Genomic DNA, 17,353 nt, shown 5'->3' on the forward strand with positions numbered 1-17,353 from the left:
AAAGCTCACCAACAAAGAGAAGTACACAAAATAGAGAGAAATATTTCACTGGATTCACCAGCTCATTGAACCAGAGGAAAAGATAATACCTGAATATCCAAGTAGCTCATTGAGATGCAAAACCAGACAGAAGAAAAAAAAAACCTACACCAATGCAAAGAAGTATGGAAAGAAGAATGGCAGTGTAGGAAAAGCAAACAAACTGAACATCACAGTTAAGAACAGTCTAGTCAATATACATGTAAGCAGTCTACAACTGTTGGACATGGAGCTTGATTCCGATTCTCTATTTAGTCATGAAATTCACAGTTGATTCTGAGCAAGTCAGAATCTCTTAGCTCAGAGAGCTCAAACCTCCTGAATTGTGTTATTCTTCTAAAACCTCTAAAACCTAACATGTAACTGCCACATAACCTCAACAACTATCAAATTGTATGACTGAAGGATGAAATTGTTAATTGAGAGACTGGAGGATGACAAGGACATTGAAATGCATGAGAATGAAATCAGAGTTAGTCTTCATTCTATCTATCATTTTTTGCAATTGTGACTGCCAAGTCTGCCATTTTAAAGCCAGGTTCAGAAGAAGACGTTCCTAAGACAGTTGTGGGGATACAAGGGAACAATCATAAAGGCTACCTAGTACCCAAAGGAAATTGGAGCAATGATTGTATTAATTAGTTTGAAGCTTATTCTACATCCATATACTATATTCCATCTTCTTTGCAGGAATTATGAAATAGAAACCTTGCTTAAAAAGATGTTATTTTCTACCATGCATATATGTGTATGATAACTTTCCTTTTAAAAATATCTAAGATGATCATACTTAACTGAAATTCTTTAATTTTGCATAAAATTAATTATTATAATTAGGAGATACAGCTCTTCTCTTTTGTTCATTGCTGAAAGTAATTCTGACATGTTTTGATAGAATTTAATCCTAGCATCAGAATACAAGCAGGTTTTTACACTCATACACGCTTTACTCATCAGTGTAGTAGTTAAAGTGATAGAATAAAAATCTCACAGAAATTTTTAACTCCTCTACGGAGTTTTCAGCATCTGCATTATTATGACAAATGCTTAAGTCATTTAACGGTTTAAACAGATACTTTCAATGACCATTTTTCAGAGGCGAGATATTGAATTGGGCGGGGTTCAAAATCACCCAAAGCTTAGTTTGCTTAAAAATGGTGGCTGAACAAGCACATAATATACTAAGCTGAAACTAAGCAACCTTGATTATGGCTGAGAATGATAGTTGAGTTCTGTCAGTACCTTTCAGCCCTATCTTTTTTCTAATTCTAGATTTGGAGAGAGGAATGGACTTTTTTCAAATAACATAATTCAGGATTTGTCAGTATATACATCATGATGTGTAGAATAAACTGGTGTGGTTTGCAACACAATCTGCTGCAATCTTTTCTTGCCACCTGTGGCTTTTGTATGTACAGACTCAGCTCTGTTCTTAGACCCACCTTCTAAAGTTGTCAGGCTCTATAGGTAATCCTTGATTTACGACTGTAATTGAGCCTGGAATTAGGGACATCGGTGTAGGTCATGCTGCTCATTAACTAGATCACCACACAACTGCACTTGATTTCATTACCTTTTTTGCAGTGATTGTTAAGTGAATGTGGTGGTCCTTAAGCAAACCCATTGTTTGTTGTGATTTTTTTTTTTGTTGGAAACCAAATAAATGCCTGCTTCTGGCAAAAAAAAGTCATAAATCATGATCACATGACCAAGGGATGCTGCAAACAGCCATAAATGTGGGCCTGTTGCCAAGCGCCCAAAATGTGATCAATCTGATTGCGGTGGGCAAACCACTTCCAAAATCTTGCCATGAAAACTGTGGGGATTTGTCTAGAGGACAGTTGCTAGAAATCATTACTGACTGGAAGGCACCATACGTACATTAAAAAAAAAGTCAGTTGATTGTAGATTTTAGAAGGAAAGGCATAGCATTTTCATCTTGAGGAGCAGACTAATGTTCTTGAATTCAAAGGGTGGGGGGGAAGCTACACTTGCATATCATATTCAGAAAGCAATCAGTATATTTTACCCTGTTCTTCGCATGAATCTAACTAAAATGGATTCCCATCACTTTAAAGGAGTTTTCTTCTAAATTAATGTACATGAATACAGAAATGTGAACCTAGCTCTTTTAGTTAAAACCTATGATTAAAGGTTCATAAAGGTGCATATGATTTAAAAAAAAAATAATTCCCACTGATTTCAACAGAACCATGATGTTTGTTTAGCTGTGGCTTCTCCAAAACCACTCACAATTGACTGCACTCAGAGAACATAATAAATAGGATACAAAATGTATGGCTGGATTCACACACCACACTAAACTTCTTAGCAAGCAATTAATTCGACTTAGTTCTGTTACTTTCAGGAAATAAGTGTTCACTGGATGATCGTGAAAAGACTTCAGCAGTGTAATTTCCACCTCTCTTGACACCACAAAGATGGAAACTTTTCATTAAGAGAAACTGGAAGGAAGAACTTCACAGCCTTCAGGGTTTCTATTCCAGTTCTAGGGAGAAAGAGCAGACTGGTTTCCCAAATACTCGCCCTTTGGAATTTCTCGGAGGTGTAGTTTCCCAATTAAAAACCAAAACAAAAAACAATTTCCACGGTCTGGGTTCAAGGCTTCCGGAACAGGAAGTTTTCTCCGGTCCTCGGCCCTTCCGCAATTGGGTTGTAAACACCCGGAGGTTACGAGACACCCAAATGTGTTTTGTGTGTTACTTATAAGAGGAAACGAACCGGTGATTTCTTTGCTCCAGGTATAACTGGTTTTAGACAAAGCAGCCACCCCAGCCGCCTCTCTCCCCCCCCCACTTGAGCCTCCGGGTACTTTTCCGCCTTTGTGAGAAAAATCTTATGAATGACAGGACGCGCGGAAATCCACAACCCCTTGTTGGTGTTGTGACTCCAAAAGGCCCTGGCAAATAATGGCAAAAACCGGGCAGGAAAACACAGGACGCGGGTTAAGCCGCATCTCCTTCGCCCAACACACCAAATCGGGAGCGCTCCTCGCTACCCGGATTAGGGGAGACGGACCAGAAAGAAAGCTTGTTTGTTTACAACCGCCCGGTTAGAGGTCCGAAGGCAGCTTTCGAAATGCACCTAGGTAAAGGGTTTTTTTTGTTGTTTTTTTTTCCTGTGTGAAGAGATTGCCCATCAAAAGCTAAGAAGTCCCGGGAAGGGCTTAAAAATGGAAAGAAAAACGGAAGCAGAATTGCTAGCTGAAGTATAAAGAAGTGGGGTGGGGAAAAGAGAAAGAAACTTTGGGGGAACCGAGAGGAAAAGAACTTGGGTGTTAATGTGGCTTGGAGGAAAAAAAAGCGTAGCGATACAGTGAAAAAAGCGTCGGCGAAAAGTTGCGGGCTCGGCCGCTTAAGCGGGCGATCTCTGACTTATAAAAGGCGAGAAGAAACTTACGAAGCCCCCACCGTGATCGGCTACGCGCTCCGAGCGCCTCGGAGCAAGACCGAAACTCCGACGCGCCACCCAGGAACAGAGCGAACTTCCTGCTGAGCCGCCGCCATGTGATCCGCCGCGTACAAGCCCTGCCAGCTCTCGGCAGCTGGGCTAGCTCGGCGGGGGTGGCAGGGACGTGGATCTCGGCCTTCCTTGCCGCCCTCCCCGCGGGCTTCCTTGGTTCCCCGACGGGCTCTTCTCTGCCTGTCCTAGTCGGAGAAAGAGGGCAAAATGGGCTCTTTCTCGCAGCTTTCCCTCGCCCGTCTTCTTGCCTCTGCCTGGGCAGCCCGGTGCAGGGGGAACTTTTCCCGCCGGGAGAGGAAGGGGCGGCCGGGGGGCCTGCTGGTTTCCCAAGCGGGAAGCGAGGGAAAAACAAAAGTGGCAGGAAGAGCCTGTGCCCGTGGTTTGCCCGCTTGCTCGCCCGCACCGGGAGAATTGGGTTGCTGCTACTGCTGCTGCGCCCCGGTCGCTCCACCGCCTAGCGAGAGGTTGAAGCCGACAACAGGAAGGTCGTCGGCCTTGCGCTCCTCCTTGCGGCTGCCTTCTCTGTTTCCCCTGTGAGAGAAACGGGTAATTCTCCCTTTGGCCTCTCGGAATACAAGGTCGGGGGACCACCCGGAAATCCTCCCAATCTTTCCCTAGGCAATATCAAACAATCGGAAAAACACCCTGTAAGAAAGCACAGCATTACGACATTATTGTGTGCAATACAATCGGTTGTTGTATTCAAGAAAAGTCCAGCATTTTAGTTGAACTGAGGCCACTTTTATCTTCCAGCTAATATAGAGTGGTTGGGAAGAGCACAGCTTAATCCTGTTCCATATCCAGAGAATAGCAGGAGGCAGTGATCCAAATGTGCAAATCAAGCAGTACCCTAGTTACTAATTTCTAAATTAAGCTGCAGGGAAGTGCCCACCATAATGGACATCTAGAACCTTGCATATGTAGAAGTTGTTGCTTACCCTGACAGTTATTTGTTCCACCTATCATATCTGGCCTACAAAAATCTGGATGACCACCAGATAGCAGGCCATGGTTAGAGATTTCTGTTATTTCTGCTACCCTGGAACAGTTGTTGGAATATTTGAAACCAGCACAACTGTCCTTGTCTCAGTTTTATGGGTTTGGACCTCCTATTGAACTATAAATTGGTATCAAACATACTGAACCTTACGGGGATAGGGGTTGTACATCATACTAGAGTTAAGATTTAGCTGGCTATGATTTAGTGATTTCTGCAGATGTAGAACATCATAGGCGAACATTTACCAGTCAAGACTATTGACATTTTCAGTATTTCCCATTAATACTAGTTTGGTGGCTGATAGTGACTTACTTGTTATACTTTAATTGCAACATAAAGATTAAACATTTGGACACTGCCTTGTATAAAGCTTTATTTTATTATATTGATGGCTAAATATTTGGCTTCTGCAACAGATATGTAAAAAAAAATAAGTGTATCTCTGATAACCAGAAAAGCTAGTAATGCTGCCTTTGCAGGAAGGAGGGAAACAGATGGATCACAGACAGATTTAGTTGGAAATAAGGGAAACTGTGCTCAACTTTCATATATGTTTGCAGCCTACCTTGCTTGCTGCAACAGAATCCTGAGAAAATTAAGCCCGTCTTGATTGGCAGATCTTATGGCGGCCTAAAGTGGAACAATTCTGCTCTTCTGTGATCTAAAACCATTACTCCTGTTTTACTGAAGAAAACAGGAGGTTATAGTTGATGCCATTAGAACAAACAAGACCATATATAGATTTTGGAAAGATTTTTAACAAGAGAATCTTACCACAGAAAAAACTCTTATCCTCTATCAAAGTTGTGTAGATGTATATTTTGCAAAAAAAAAGAAAAAAGGAAAAAGGAAAAGACTTTGGTGTGTTATCACAAAGCTGCGGTGCCTGGTACATTATACATAATTATGCATTGATATAATGATTATGTATATTATTGCAAGCTATTGTACAAATGTTAAAGGCACTAAAGTGTAGCCTGGAAAAATAAAAAGAATTTTTAAAATGTATGAACTCTATGTAACAGGTCCGTTTTGGAAAAAAGCGACCAGCAGATTATGTGAATAGCATATCTACTTTTAATTTAGACACTGTTAGGCTTAGAGAAGAGAGAGAACTTTCAAAGCCAGAATTTATTCTTATCCCTTACCAACACCGGATACTTCTAGATGAGCCTTTTCTTGTACCGTTACCCTCCCTTAAACACAAAATTGTATTAGCGAATCTTGTGATATTGTTCAAATTAATGGGTGGGAGACCTCATTCTGTAGAGATGGTTATATTGCTTATTCCCCTAGTAATAATTAAAAGCCAGTCTGGTTGTTCCACATGCTTTAGACATTCACTTGTATCAGCATGAAAGAACTTTTCTATTGTATCATTCTTTCTTTGAAACACTCTCTGCTTTAGAAATTGAGCACGTGCCAACTTTGCTATGGTTGAATAGCAATTGCTGTGAAATGAAAATCTGTTTATTTACCCCCAGCATTTGAGAGCTCATGATGGCATAGCTGAACTAGTTAACAGCCATTGTTTTATTATTCTTGCATTATTTTGATGTGCTTAATCATGTTTCTTAAGATTTTCTTCAGTACCAGAAGAATCATTGCACAAAAGGTAACAATATTTAAAATACATTTTTAAAAAGTTGATTGCCTGTTTTCACAGAACTTCCCTGTTTGTGAATGGTACTTTTGTTACCATAGGTTTTTAGGGGTACTCAGAGGTAGGTTCCTCTGTTCAGGGAAGCATAATTTCCAAGTTAAGATTAGGGGTGAATGCCGGTTAATTTTTTTCTAACTCTGTCTTGTTTTTCATGTAGCAAAACAAAACACGTTGTTTTTTTTGGGGTGACAACTAAGTTAAATCTTTACTTGGGTATAATTTAATACTGGGAAGTTTTCTAGGAAACAAATTTGAGTAGCATGAGAAATGTTTCTACTTCTAATGGGCTGAGACTACTGCATTTATACTGATGTTGTCAACATTGAAATACAGTTTCCTTACAGATAAAACTAAGTCACCATTATAAAATGTTTACAGTTTGTTGGGCCCAGCATGATAATAGCTGAACAACAACAACAACAACAACAACAACAACAACAACAAGGCAGCTTTCCTTGGAACAGCTTACATCCTGCAATGATATCTATAACACCATCAAACATCCACATTTGCCTATCCCAGGTCCTTGGAAAGGACTCAATAGGTAGACAAAAATGCCAAATCCAATTTGAACATCTGGCTGACTCTGTGACAAATCATAAATTAATAATCTATTAATTAATTAGTGTGTTTTGGATTAGTAAATGCTGCCTCGATTTAAAGGAAGAAGTTGAGAAAATTTCTGTTGCAGATGGAAGATAGCTAGGAGAAGGAATTGGTATCCTCATGAACAGAGATACAGTTTAAAAAAACGTATTCGTTTTAGAATTCTGATTTGTTTTAACAAGTCGTGATGCTTTTATTTGGGGGGGGAGATATTATTAAAGAACAGTCCCAGGTTTTTATCAGTAATTCCAATTGCAGAGTTAATATTTTTATTGCTTATAAAATTATGAAAGGACAGAATAATCGCAGGTAGCCCAACTGTAATTATTTACACCAAAGCACGTAGAGGAAGTAGGCCCTAAATGTAAAGTGAATTATAAAATCCACACCCTTTTTTAATACATGGATTTGATGCAGAGTACATACCTTCTATCTTAGCAACAGCAGTCTTTGCTTTCCAGAACATTCAAATCACTGGCAACACACCTTTTTAGTCTGCTTCCATCCCTGTTTTGCTATCAGAAAGTTTTCTCAACAGGAGCTTAGAAGTACAGTACTATCTTGTTTAGCTAATGACTGATGTTAGCTGGGAACTTCCACTGAAAAATCCCCCACATGATACTTCCTTGTATGTAGCCACAGAGAGCTGATCATTATAATTTGTACTCTCACTAAATCAGAATTTAAAGTGAAAACAGAATATAAACTAGCCATATAACTTTAATATCCTGTCAATAATGCCATGTACTACAGTAAAACTTCTGCTGTATGGATATGAATTAAAGGATGGAGGTGTTGAATGATTTTTAATTGGCAGAGACTCAGGAGTATTTTGTAAGGCTTATTTTGACCAGACGAATAGATTATGAAAAATAATCACAAATATTTTCTGGGGGAAGATGCACAGTTTGTTCAGATTTGGGAGGCTACATATAGGTTAGGTGTATTTTTGTTGATAAAAGTTTTGCACTGAAAAGGAGTTGCCATTTTCGCATTTTAAAAAGTGATGTTGCACACTCTGAGTCATCTTTTTGTGGTGGAATTTGAGCCACTGTGTAGCTGTAAATCAGGTGGCAAATTTGAATGGTGGTGCATGTTCTGGATAATTGGAAGTTTCTGTAGCAAAGTTCTGTATGAACTTTTAAATTGGTTGTATGGTAGCAAATGAATAGTTGTTAGTGTTTAGTTAAAAGCCTTTGCAATTTTCCAGAGTAAAAGTGCCGATATATAACACTGATGTGTACCCTTTTGCAGAACAACATTAGAATGTAAAATACAAATCCAGTTACAAATTTAAAATATCTGTTAAATCAAATTATAAACAGATAATCTAGTAGATTACCCTAAAGCAAAATCTCAAACCAGCAAATCAACAACTATTTTAAGAATAGCTTTTTGTGTGAATTTGAGCAGCTGCAATTAAAACAATGGCGCTACTGTTTGTATTTTTATTATGTTGGCCAATAAGAAAACTGTTATTTTCTGGAAAAGATTTTTCGCCTGTATGAGTTAGAATGACTTAAGAAACTTAGTACAAGTTTCCAGAACAAAGGACAGAATTAAAGATTACAGGGAAAGTTTATTAACGGCAGGGATCCACAAATACACAGCCTGCACCAACTATATCAGTTGTATCATCCATCATCATGGTAGACATAATTCATAAACAGATGGCTGTAAAAGTTTGTCTACACTTAGCCAAATGTGGAACGATGATACAGTCTATAAGTTGAACCATTCAGAGAAAGTAAATTTAAAGTCATCAGCAGATCTGATAGTGTTTGGTCAAACAGTCTTGAAGATGAGTGCCAGACAAAAATATAGGAGACACAGAAATAGAATTTCAATTTTAAAAGCCACCGAGAGTGAAAAAAAAAAACCCTTGATCTTTGGTATTTACTAGTGTAAAATAGGAATAGATCCTTCTTTTTGTTTTCCCAATTAACTGATGATTTGGGGGACTTGGGCAAGAATATAGTGTGTGGAGGATAATACAAATCCTATTGCGTGAGCAGAAATCCTTTTGCACAATGTTGAATAGGCAGCTATATTTGTAATATTACTATCATGTTTTTATACCAAACAGGAAACATAAGGTTTTAAGTTCATATAGCAAATATATGTAAAATTGTAGGGATTTGATTTTCAGCCTCTCCACAGCAGACTTGGGGGAATTGGGGGTGGGGAATGCCCTCTGTAGTCTAGAAGATTTTTGAAGATATTGGTGGAATGAATTAATGGAACCATACATTGGATCAGATTGCTTAACTATTACAGGTAATCCTCGACTTACAACCACAATTGAGCCCAACATTTCTGTTGTTAAGTGAGAGATTTGTTAAGTGAGTTTTGCTCCATTTTATGACCTTACTTGCCACAATTGTTAATTTAGTCACTGCTGTTAGTAACCCAGTTGTTAAGTGAATCTGGCTTCCCCATTGACTTTGCTTGTCAGAAGGTTGCAAAAGGGGACAACATGACCCTCCCAGGACACAGCAACGGTCATTAAAGTGAACCAGTTGCCAAGCATCTAAATTTTGGTCACATGACCACGGAGATGCTGCAACAGTTGTAATTGTGAAAAACAGTCATAGCTCACTTTTTTCAGTACCGTTGTAACTTTAAACGGTCACTAACTAAATGAAGTGTTGTAAGTTGAGGACTACCTGTATATAGTAGTCCTATCAGTCCTAACTTTGGTGCATGAGTTTTTGAACCTACTTAATGAAACTTTTTGTTCTGCAGACTTTCTGGATTGTTATTAGCAGAATATTGCATAGAAAACATAATACTAAATACTTAAATGCAATGAATAATTTCCTGCAAATAATTTGTGGAGAAATTAAATCTTGTGGCATTACAGCCGAATTAGAACTGATCTCAGTGGATGAACACTGCAAGAGATTTCTGCATGTCAAGCCCAAATCAAATCTCCTGTTCCTTCCAGGCATTGTGGTAAAGCAGTGTCTTTTGTTATGGCTGAAAAATAAGCTTTGAGCATTTTGATAATAGGGAGAATATAATGAAATGGATAAATTATATTATTTTATTTTATAGTTAAAAGCTACCTTGCAAGGACTGAATCAAAACATTCCCCACTCCAACATTTCTTGGTTTGCATGTTTGTTTAGGCTTTATTGTAAAATTCATGGATGAATGCACATCTTTTGATTTCTTTGTACTTGAGGCCAGTTCATAATTTATTGATTTATATTTACTTCTATGTCAGATTTGTTTCCCACCTTTTATTCAGGAACGCGAGCAACATAGAAGGGAATTTTCCTTCATTTTAGCTCACAACATTAAGTAGGGCTAAAGTATCACTCAAATACTTTCTATGGCTGTAGTCTTTCTCATTCTAGCTCATAGGTGTCAAACTCACTGTGTCACGTTGCCGTCACATGACGTTTCGCGATGTTTTTCCCATTCATGGAGCTGGGGTGGGCATTGCCTGTGTGTGACGCATCTGGCCCTTGGGGGCGCCAGTTTGACACCTCTGCGTCCAGCTCAACCATTAGACCAGGAGTGTCAAACTCAAGGGGTGCTTAGATCTGGCCCATGGAGCCGCTCTGGAAACAGTAAAGGACTGGCCCATGGTGCCTCTGCCAGTGAAAACAGAGCTCGGGAGGCTTGTGTGCGGCCCTCCCGAGCTCCATTTTTGCTGGCAGTTGCAGGAGGCAGTCATAGCCAAAAATGGAGCTTGGGAGCCCGTTTTCTCTGGTAGAGCGCTTGGGCCACCGCAGATGCCCCCAACATGAGTGATATCAAGCTGGCCACCCCAGCATCGCCCACTCTGGCCCCCCGAGGTCAAACACAATCCTGATGAGGCCCTCAATGAAATCAAGTTTGACACCCCTGCATTAGACCAACTTATATCTGGAACACCTTAAATAGTGGGATTTAAACAGTTTTTGAATCAACGCACCTCAAATGGGATAACTTACACAATGCAGTCAAAATCTGGAACCCATGACTCCCGTGGAACTGTAATTTGGATGAGTTGTGGCCGCTTCAGCGTAATCAGCAGCGGTCGTGTGATTGTTATTTCCAGTGTTCCCTGCCATCTTCCTACAAGAAAAGTCAATAGAGAAGCCAGTAGGAAGTCAGACTTTTTTTTCATTCACTGCTTTTTTTGTGTGTGGCAGTGGTGAAATTGAAATTTTTTTAATACCGGTTCTGTGGGTGTGGCTTGGTGGGCGTGGCAGGGAAGTATACTGCAAAAACTCCATCCCCACCCCACTCCAGGGGAAGGACACTGCAAAATCCCATTCCCTCCCCACTCCTGGGGGAAGGATATTGCAAAATCTCTATTCCCACTCCACTCTGGGGGCAGCCAGAGGTGGTATTTGCCGGTTCTCCAAACTACTCAAAATTTCCGCTACGGTTCTCCGAACTGCTCAAAATTTCCATTACCAGTTCTCCAGCACCTGTCAGAACCTGCTGGATTTCACCCCTGTTGTGTATTTAGATTTATACTGGTTCTTTCACTACTATACTTTGAGTTTTGGCATAGAAGGGAAGACTATGAATATAACATCATACCACACTGGAAGAGGTATCTCTTTCAACATGCATGGGTGGGGGTGATAAATTTTAAATTAAAGCTTTAAAAGGGCAGTCTTCCTCTCTCTATCTGTCCCTTTGTTGATAAAAAATAAAACCCAAAGGGAATGGGAAGAAATCAGCATTGTTCTACAAAAGCACCTGAAAGCAACTCCTATCAGATAACAGTTCTTGGATTTATTTAACATTGTTGGTGATGTTTCAAAGTAATACATTACTCCTGCTCCTTATATTGATGGGTGTAGAACAAGCCCTCTTTTGAAATTGTTTAAACATGAAAAATCTGTTTCTTCAAAATTTTTGAGTGGTTACTGCTTTTTTCTGTCTATTTGATTGCAACCGGATCATCGGGCTTACTGGCAATTGTTTAAGTTGGCAGGCAGCCCAATGTTGCAGTTCTTGTGAGGATTTAGGGTCTAGAAAATAGCAATATTTGGCTCTTTAGTGATAGGTCTCCAGAATAAAGACATTTCCCCCCCCTGCCTTTGATAATTCTGCAAGAGAATGTGCTTTTGCAACAATGACAAGAATGTAAACTTTCAAAGGAGCGCTACAGATGCAAAACTGTTTAGGCCACAGAGAGATCCTGATTTATGATCTACACAATCAGATGTAGTAGCAGTGATACTTTCCAAGGTCACATCTGAAGAGTGGCATTAGAGATGGACACTGTCTTCCCCATACCTGGCTTCCATCTCTGAAAAAGCTGACGGTAACACCTTCAAGAGGTGACTTAGTAGGCTGATCCAAAGTATTTCTGTACTTCTTTAAGAGCTTTTTAAAGGAAGATTATTGTTTTCATTTCTTTGAGATGGAGCTCAAGATAAGATCTGCATTGTCTAGAATGTGTACAGGTAGTCCTTGACTTACGCCCACAATTGAGCCCAGGATGTATGTTGCTAAGTAAGAAATTAGTTAAGTAAGTTTTGCCCCATTTTCCGACTTTTCTTGCCACATTTGTTAAGTGAATTACTGCAGTGGTTAAATTAGTAACATGGTTCTTAGGTGAATCTGGCTTCCCCATTGACTTTGATTGTCACATGACCCTGGGACACTGCAACCATTATAAATATGAACCAGTTGTCAAGCATCCGAATGTAAATCACATGACCATGGGGATGCTGCAAGAGTCAAGGGTGTAAAATGGTCATGAGTCACTTTTTTCGGTGCCGTTGTAGCTTTGAACGGTTACTAAGTGAACTGTTGTAAATCGAGGACTGCCTATACTAAATGTCAAAATGGCCGCCTTTCACAGTCTCTTTGGCACAATAGACAAGTACACCAGACACCTTTAATATCACAATTGTGGAGAGAAATATTTTTAGAATATGTGGAAGGGATGGCAACATGAAGGAAACTAATCTAAAATGAAAGCAGAGCCCAATTATGTTTATTATTGTTTATTAAAACATCTGCTTTACAGCTATACCAAACATTTACAAGATTGCTAACAACACACAAACAAACATCTAATGCCATCACCAAATCTATGGTAAATTGAAAACAAACCAATCAAAACATAATTTACAGACTTAAACCCATTATAAAGGCTTCTGGCTTTCTTAGTCACATTGTGATCTCACAGAAAAACACAAACAACAGCCTCATATTGTCATGAATGATTGCTTTGAGCATATTTGCATAAGAGCTGCAATGGAAGCAGCTTATTGTATAAGCCTCAACTTGTATTTCTCGAGCAAATTTCTCTTTTGATTTGGAACGTGTCTTTGCAGGGGATGTAGTCAGGCTGAACCACAGAATAACTTTAAAAGAATTTCTTTGCAAATGAAATGTCACTAGTGCATGGTTTTTTCAGTTGTTGTTATAACGGTTGGAAAGAAAGAAAAATATCTGAAGCATTTCAGCTAAATTTTGTGAAGAAACATAATGTAATTTGCACATTTAACTCTTAGATAAACTAAAAAGAGAATGGGCCTTTTCTAGAATTAGGTGATTCTGGACAGCAGGTGTTGGGAATGTCCACCTTATGTTCACTGCACAGCAGGGCCATTGCAGCTTTGAAATTCCCCATCATACCAGCTGCAATTTTACAGAGCCAAGACTAGGAAAACAGTTATGATTTGTGTCACTGCAACTGTGAGGAGGCTATGCAAAGGTGGCTTATTGGGATGGGGATGTGCCATCTTTTACCATTCCTGAAATATGCCAAGCCAAATCAAAACAAAACTGGCAAACTCCATCTCCATTCAGCTGCTTGGCTGTTCACTGGCCCCACCCATCAGAATCCTAATTATGCCATGGCAACCTGGACAGTAGAGTCAGATTATTGGAGGTCTGTGGAGAGACAGTTCAGTATTTAAAGAGATTTACTGGTTTCTGAGCACAGTTCAAGGTGTTGATGTGCTTTAAAGGTCTGTCATGGCAACCAAGAAACTCGTGGGGTGGCTTTGGGTCCACCCCCCTCTCTTAGCCCAATCTGTTGCACAGAGGTATTGTAGGAAGTGGCTAAGATGCTGAGCTTGTTGATCGAAAGTTTGGCAGTTCAGTGGTTCGAATCCCTAGTGTCACGTAACGGGGTGAGCTCCCGTTACTTGTCCCAGCTTCTGCCAAACTAGCAGTTCGAAAGCACGTAAAAAATGCAAATAGAAAAAATAGGGACCACCTTTGGTGGGAAGGTAACAGTGTTCTGTGCATCTTTGGCATTTAGTCATGTCGGCCACATGACCACGGAGACGTGTTCGGACAGCGCTGGCTCTTCGGCTTTGAAAAGGAGATGAGCACCGCCCCCTAGAGTCAGGAATGACTAGCACATATGTGCGAGGGGAACCTTTACCTTTATTATAGGAATAAAGTGCAGGCTAATTAACTTCAGCTTTCGTATAGATCAGAATAAAGAGCTGTGGCAGCTTTATGACCTGTGGACTTCAACTCCCAGAATTCCTGAGCCAGCAATGCTGGTTCAGGAATTCTGGAAGTTGAAGTCCACAAGTTGTAAAGTCGCTATAGTTGTCCACCCTTGGTATAGGTGATGATGATAGCAATCAGGGGACAGGTCTTTTCCTGGATGGCATTTAATGGAGCCTGGATAGCTCTGCAGACTAAGCACTGCAATTTAACACCAGCTGTCTGCAATTAAAGTAAGTCCGAATCTTGCCAGGCTCAAGGTTGACTCAGCCTTCCATCCTTTCTAAGGTAGGTAAATTGAGGACCCAGTTTGTGGGGGCAATAAGCTGACTTTGTATAAAATATACAAAAGTATGAAGGCTATTTCTTAACGCACTGTAAGCCACCCTGAGTCTCCGGAGAAGGGCGGCATATAAATCAAATAAAAAAAAATGTGTGGAACAGGGCTATAAAAGTTAAGGGGAGTTTTACTGCAGTGTTGCTTCTGAGTGCAAGAATCCCAAATAAAACCAACATGGGACATAAATGAGACCCAGTGGGATGCAGAGGTTGAGGACTGTTGGACTAAGAGCAAGGAAACCCAGGTTTCAGTCTGCTCTCAGCCTCAGTCACTGTGTGACTTTGCAACAGGCAATCTTGGTCAGCCCAAATTATTTGACAGGGAAGTTGGGGGGGGGAAGGGGGAAATAAGAGTGAGTTTCATTTATGATACCTTCTGAATGACACACAGAATATAAATCAAATAAGTAAAAATAGAAATAAGAAAGTGGGAAGGTTACAATTATTTTCCTGTCCTGACTCAATTCATAGCTATTGGACTAATGGGCAAAATGAAATGTATGATCTTTTGGGTTTCATTCTTTTCTGAATTTTACAGAAATATCCCCTAAAAGCCACAATTTATTAAAAAATTGATTTAGAGATATATAGATTTTGATGAAGTATGTTTAGAAAGTCTTTCTGTATGTGAAAATATACTTTATATAAAGGTGTGTTCAATATTAACATAAATGCATTTGCATATGCATTTGAAATTTGATACATTCCTATGGTCAGGTAAAGGTATCCATTCCTACATAAAAGAATTACTGTTCTATTACATAATTTCCGATGACCCAATCATTTTGTATTTCTAGTATTTTTAATTAAAATTTGATGATGTGTGATTGACTTTTGCATTAATTATCCTTTCATTTCTTGGTGGTGAATAAGTCCGCTGTTGCACCTGTTCCTTGTAAAGTGTGTTGTCCTTATCTCTGCTAGTCCAAATAATAGATGAGATTAAAGTTTGGTACAGATGAAAAAAAAATCCCAAAGAGTGAATGAGGTCCAAATCAAGAGGCTAATTGCTACGGATTAATTGCAATACTTTTTCCACTACTATTTCCGGTTTAAACCAGCCATAGGGGAAGATGCCATCTGGACAAGCCCTTAGTAAATGAAAAACGTGTGTGCACGCTCTCTCTCTCTTTCTCACACACACACCAGTTTGCTTGGCACAAGTTCAATTTCTTTTATTCACCAGCTGCTAAGTCATTTTCATATATCTTGCGGCTTCTTTCAAATGAAAACACACCTGTTCTTCTAACACTGTACCCATTTTCTGTTGGCTGCCTGCTCATAAGAAATCCAAGATCATTTTTATAAGAGGATTGTCTGACAATTCTGAATTTGTTACCATTTAAAAGAGCTTTGTGTTGAAAATTTGTGAGCGGTATGCAGCGGGGGGGGGGGGAGTAAGAAAGGTATAACTTTAGCTTGTACAGTTTAGTCTGCAGGCCCAATCTGAAAGTAAATAAGAATTCTCGGGAATACCTGCTTGAAGGTGCAATGTAAATTAAGGAATTGAAAAACTGTTCCCTCCCACCCCCAATTGGTAGTTGTTTTGCTGATGGTGTAATCTTAAGCATATACCTGAAGGTAAGTACTTTTTCCACTCATAAGACATACTTCCAAATAAAAACTGGGATAATCAGATGACACTCTTCTATATGAAAGTAAACTTAGCATTATTCATACTGACTTACATAAACAAATTCTATTGGCAGTTGAAATTATAGACATATTCTTAAAGAAAACCTTTAAGAGCATAAGCAGGGCAACGGGTAATAGAATCGCCACTCATAGAGCACATGTTAAAGCACCACTTACATACTTCCGTGTATACAGAAAGAGAGAGAGGGAGGGAGGGAGGGAGGGAGGGAGAAGGAGGGAGAGGGGAGAGGGGGGGTGGAGAGAGAGGGGAGAGAGAGTGTGAGTGACTGAGTTAGATGACACGGAACACCAAACAATGAGAGAAGACACAATCATGTAGAGAGTGCTTTGGATGTGTGTTTCTTAAAAATAATGATTTGAATGGAAACGGGAGGAAAACCAAATTCCTATCCAAAACATCTTAGTAGATACAGTACACTTTACAATTCTTTGCATCCTTTTCCAGTCATCCTAATCATGGCTCTTGCCCTCAAGGTGGTTTATGAGATTTAAAAAAAATACCTTAAGTCACTCATATTATAACCCCAATAGTGGGTGACCCAGCAGTAATAACTATAAATATATAGAAATTGAATAAATAATTTCATCCAATGTTCATTGGCCATTTGCTCAGACAGGACCCAAGAATAATTGCCCTTCTTCAGGGTAAAACTGTTGTTTTGACCGTTCTGCCTGGCATCATTGCTGGGGTGCCGGCTTGTATTGCTCCTGGCTGTCTCTTCAGGTGGCAAAGGGGGCAAGACAATACCATCTTTTCTTTTTTTCTTTTGCATGATTTTCAGCAGGATGACATAAAAACACCCACCCACCCTGTCTTTGTATAACTTTGTATAGCTCCATTTGGCAGCACCACTTCTTAAGGGTGATACAAGCACCTGATTGTATCTGTGTTAGAAAGGAGAAGCTGCTCTCTGGTAGCCACAATATTTATCCCCAATTCGCTCAGTGTTCAGTTTCCTAGAATTTTGCCACTAAAATTGGGGAAAAGGGTACCCACCCCAAAGTGTGAGATATCACAATGCTGTGAAGCCAGGGACTCCCGCATACAAGAAGAAAAGTATGTGGGAGGATAGAGGTATGGGGCTGTAATTCTTTGTCTCTGTTAAAAGGGATGTTCCTTATAATGTTTGAGAAAGGGA

The 17,353-nt window shown here is 39.7% G+C and overlaps 1 protein-coding gene across 3 annotated transcripts in view; it reads right to left on the bottom strand.

The window, feature by feature from the left end:
* Window positions 1-3,904, bottom strand: part of TANK (TRAF family member associated NFKB activator) — a 37,500-nt gene extending 33,596 nt beyond the window's left edge. The window contains exon 1 of one of the 3 annotated variants that reach the window (XM_070956982.1): window positions 3,471-3,904. The gene's annotated coding sequence lies outside the window, so the exon portion shown is untranslated. Of the gene's footprint in view, window positions 1-3,459 lie in introns of all 3 variants that reach the window. The other 2 variants (XM_070956980.1, XM_070956983.1) reach the window with 2 other exon arrangements.
* Between the last annotated feature and the right edge of the window lie 13,449 nt (window positions 3,905-17,353).

The sequence above is a fragment of the Pituophis catenifer genome, unplaced genomic scaffold, assembly GCF_029215685.1.
Source record: "Pituophis catenifer annectens isolate HBS135680 unplaced genomic scaffold, rPitCat1.0.hap2 SCAF_1, whole genome shotgun sequence".
In the NCBI taxonomy this organism is placed as follows: domain Eukaryota; kingdom Metazoa; phylum Chordata; class Lepidosauria; order Squamata; family Colubridae; genus Pituophis; species Pituophis catenifer.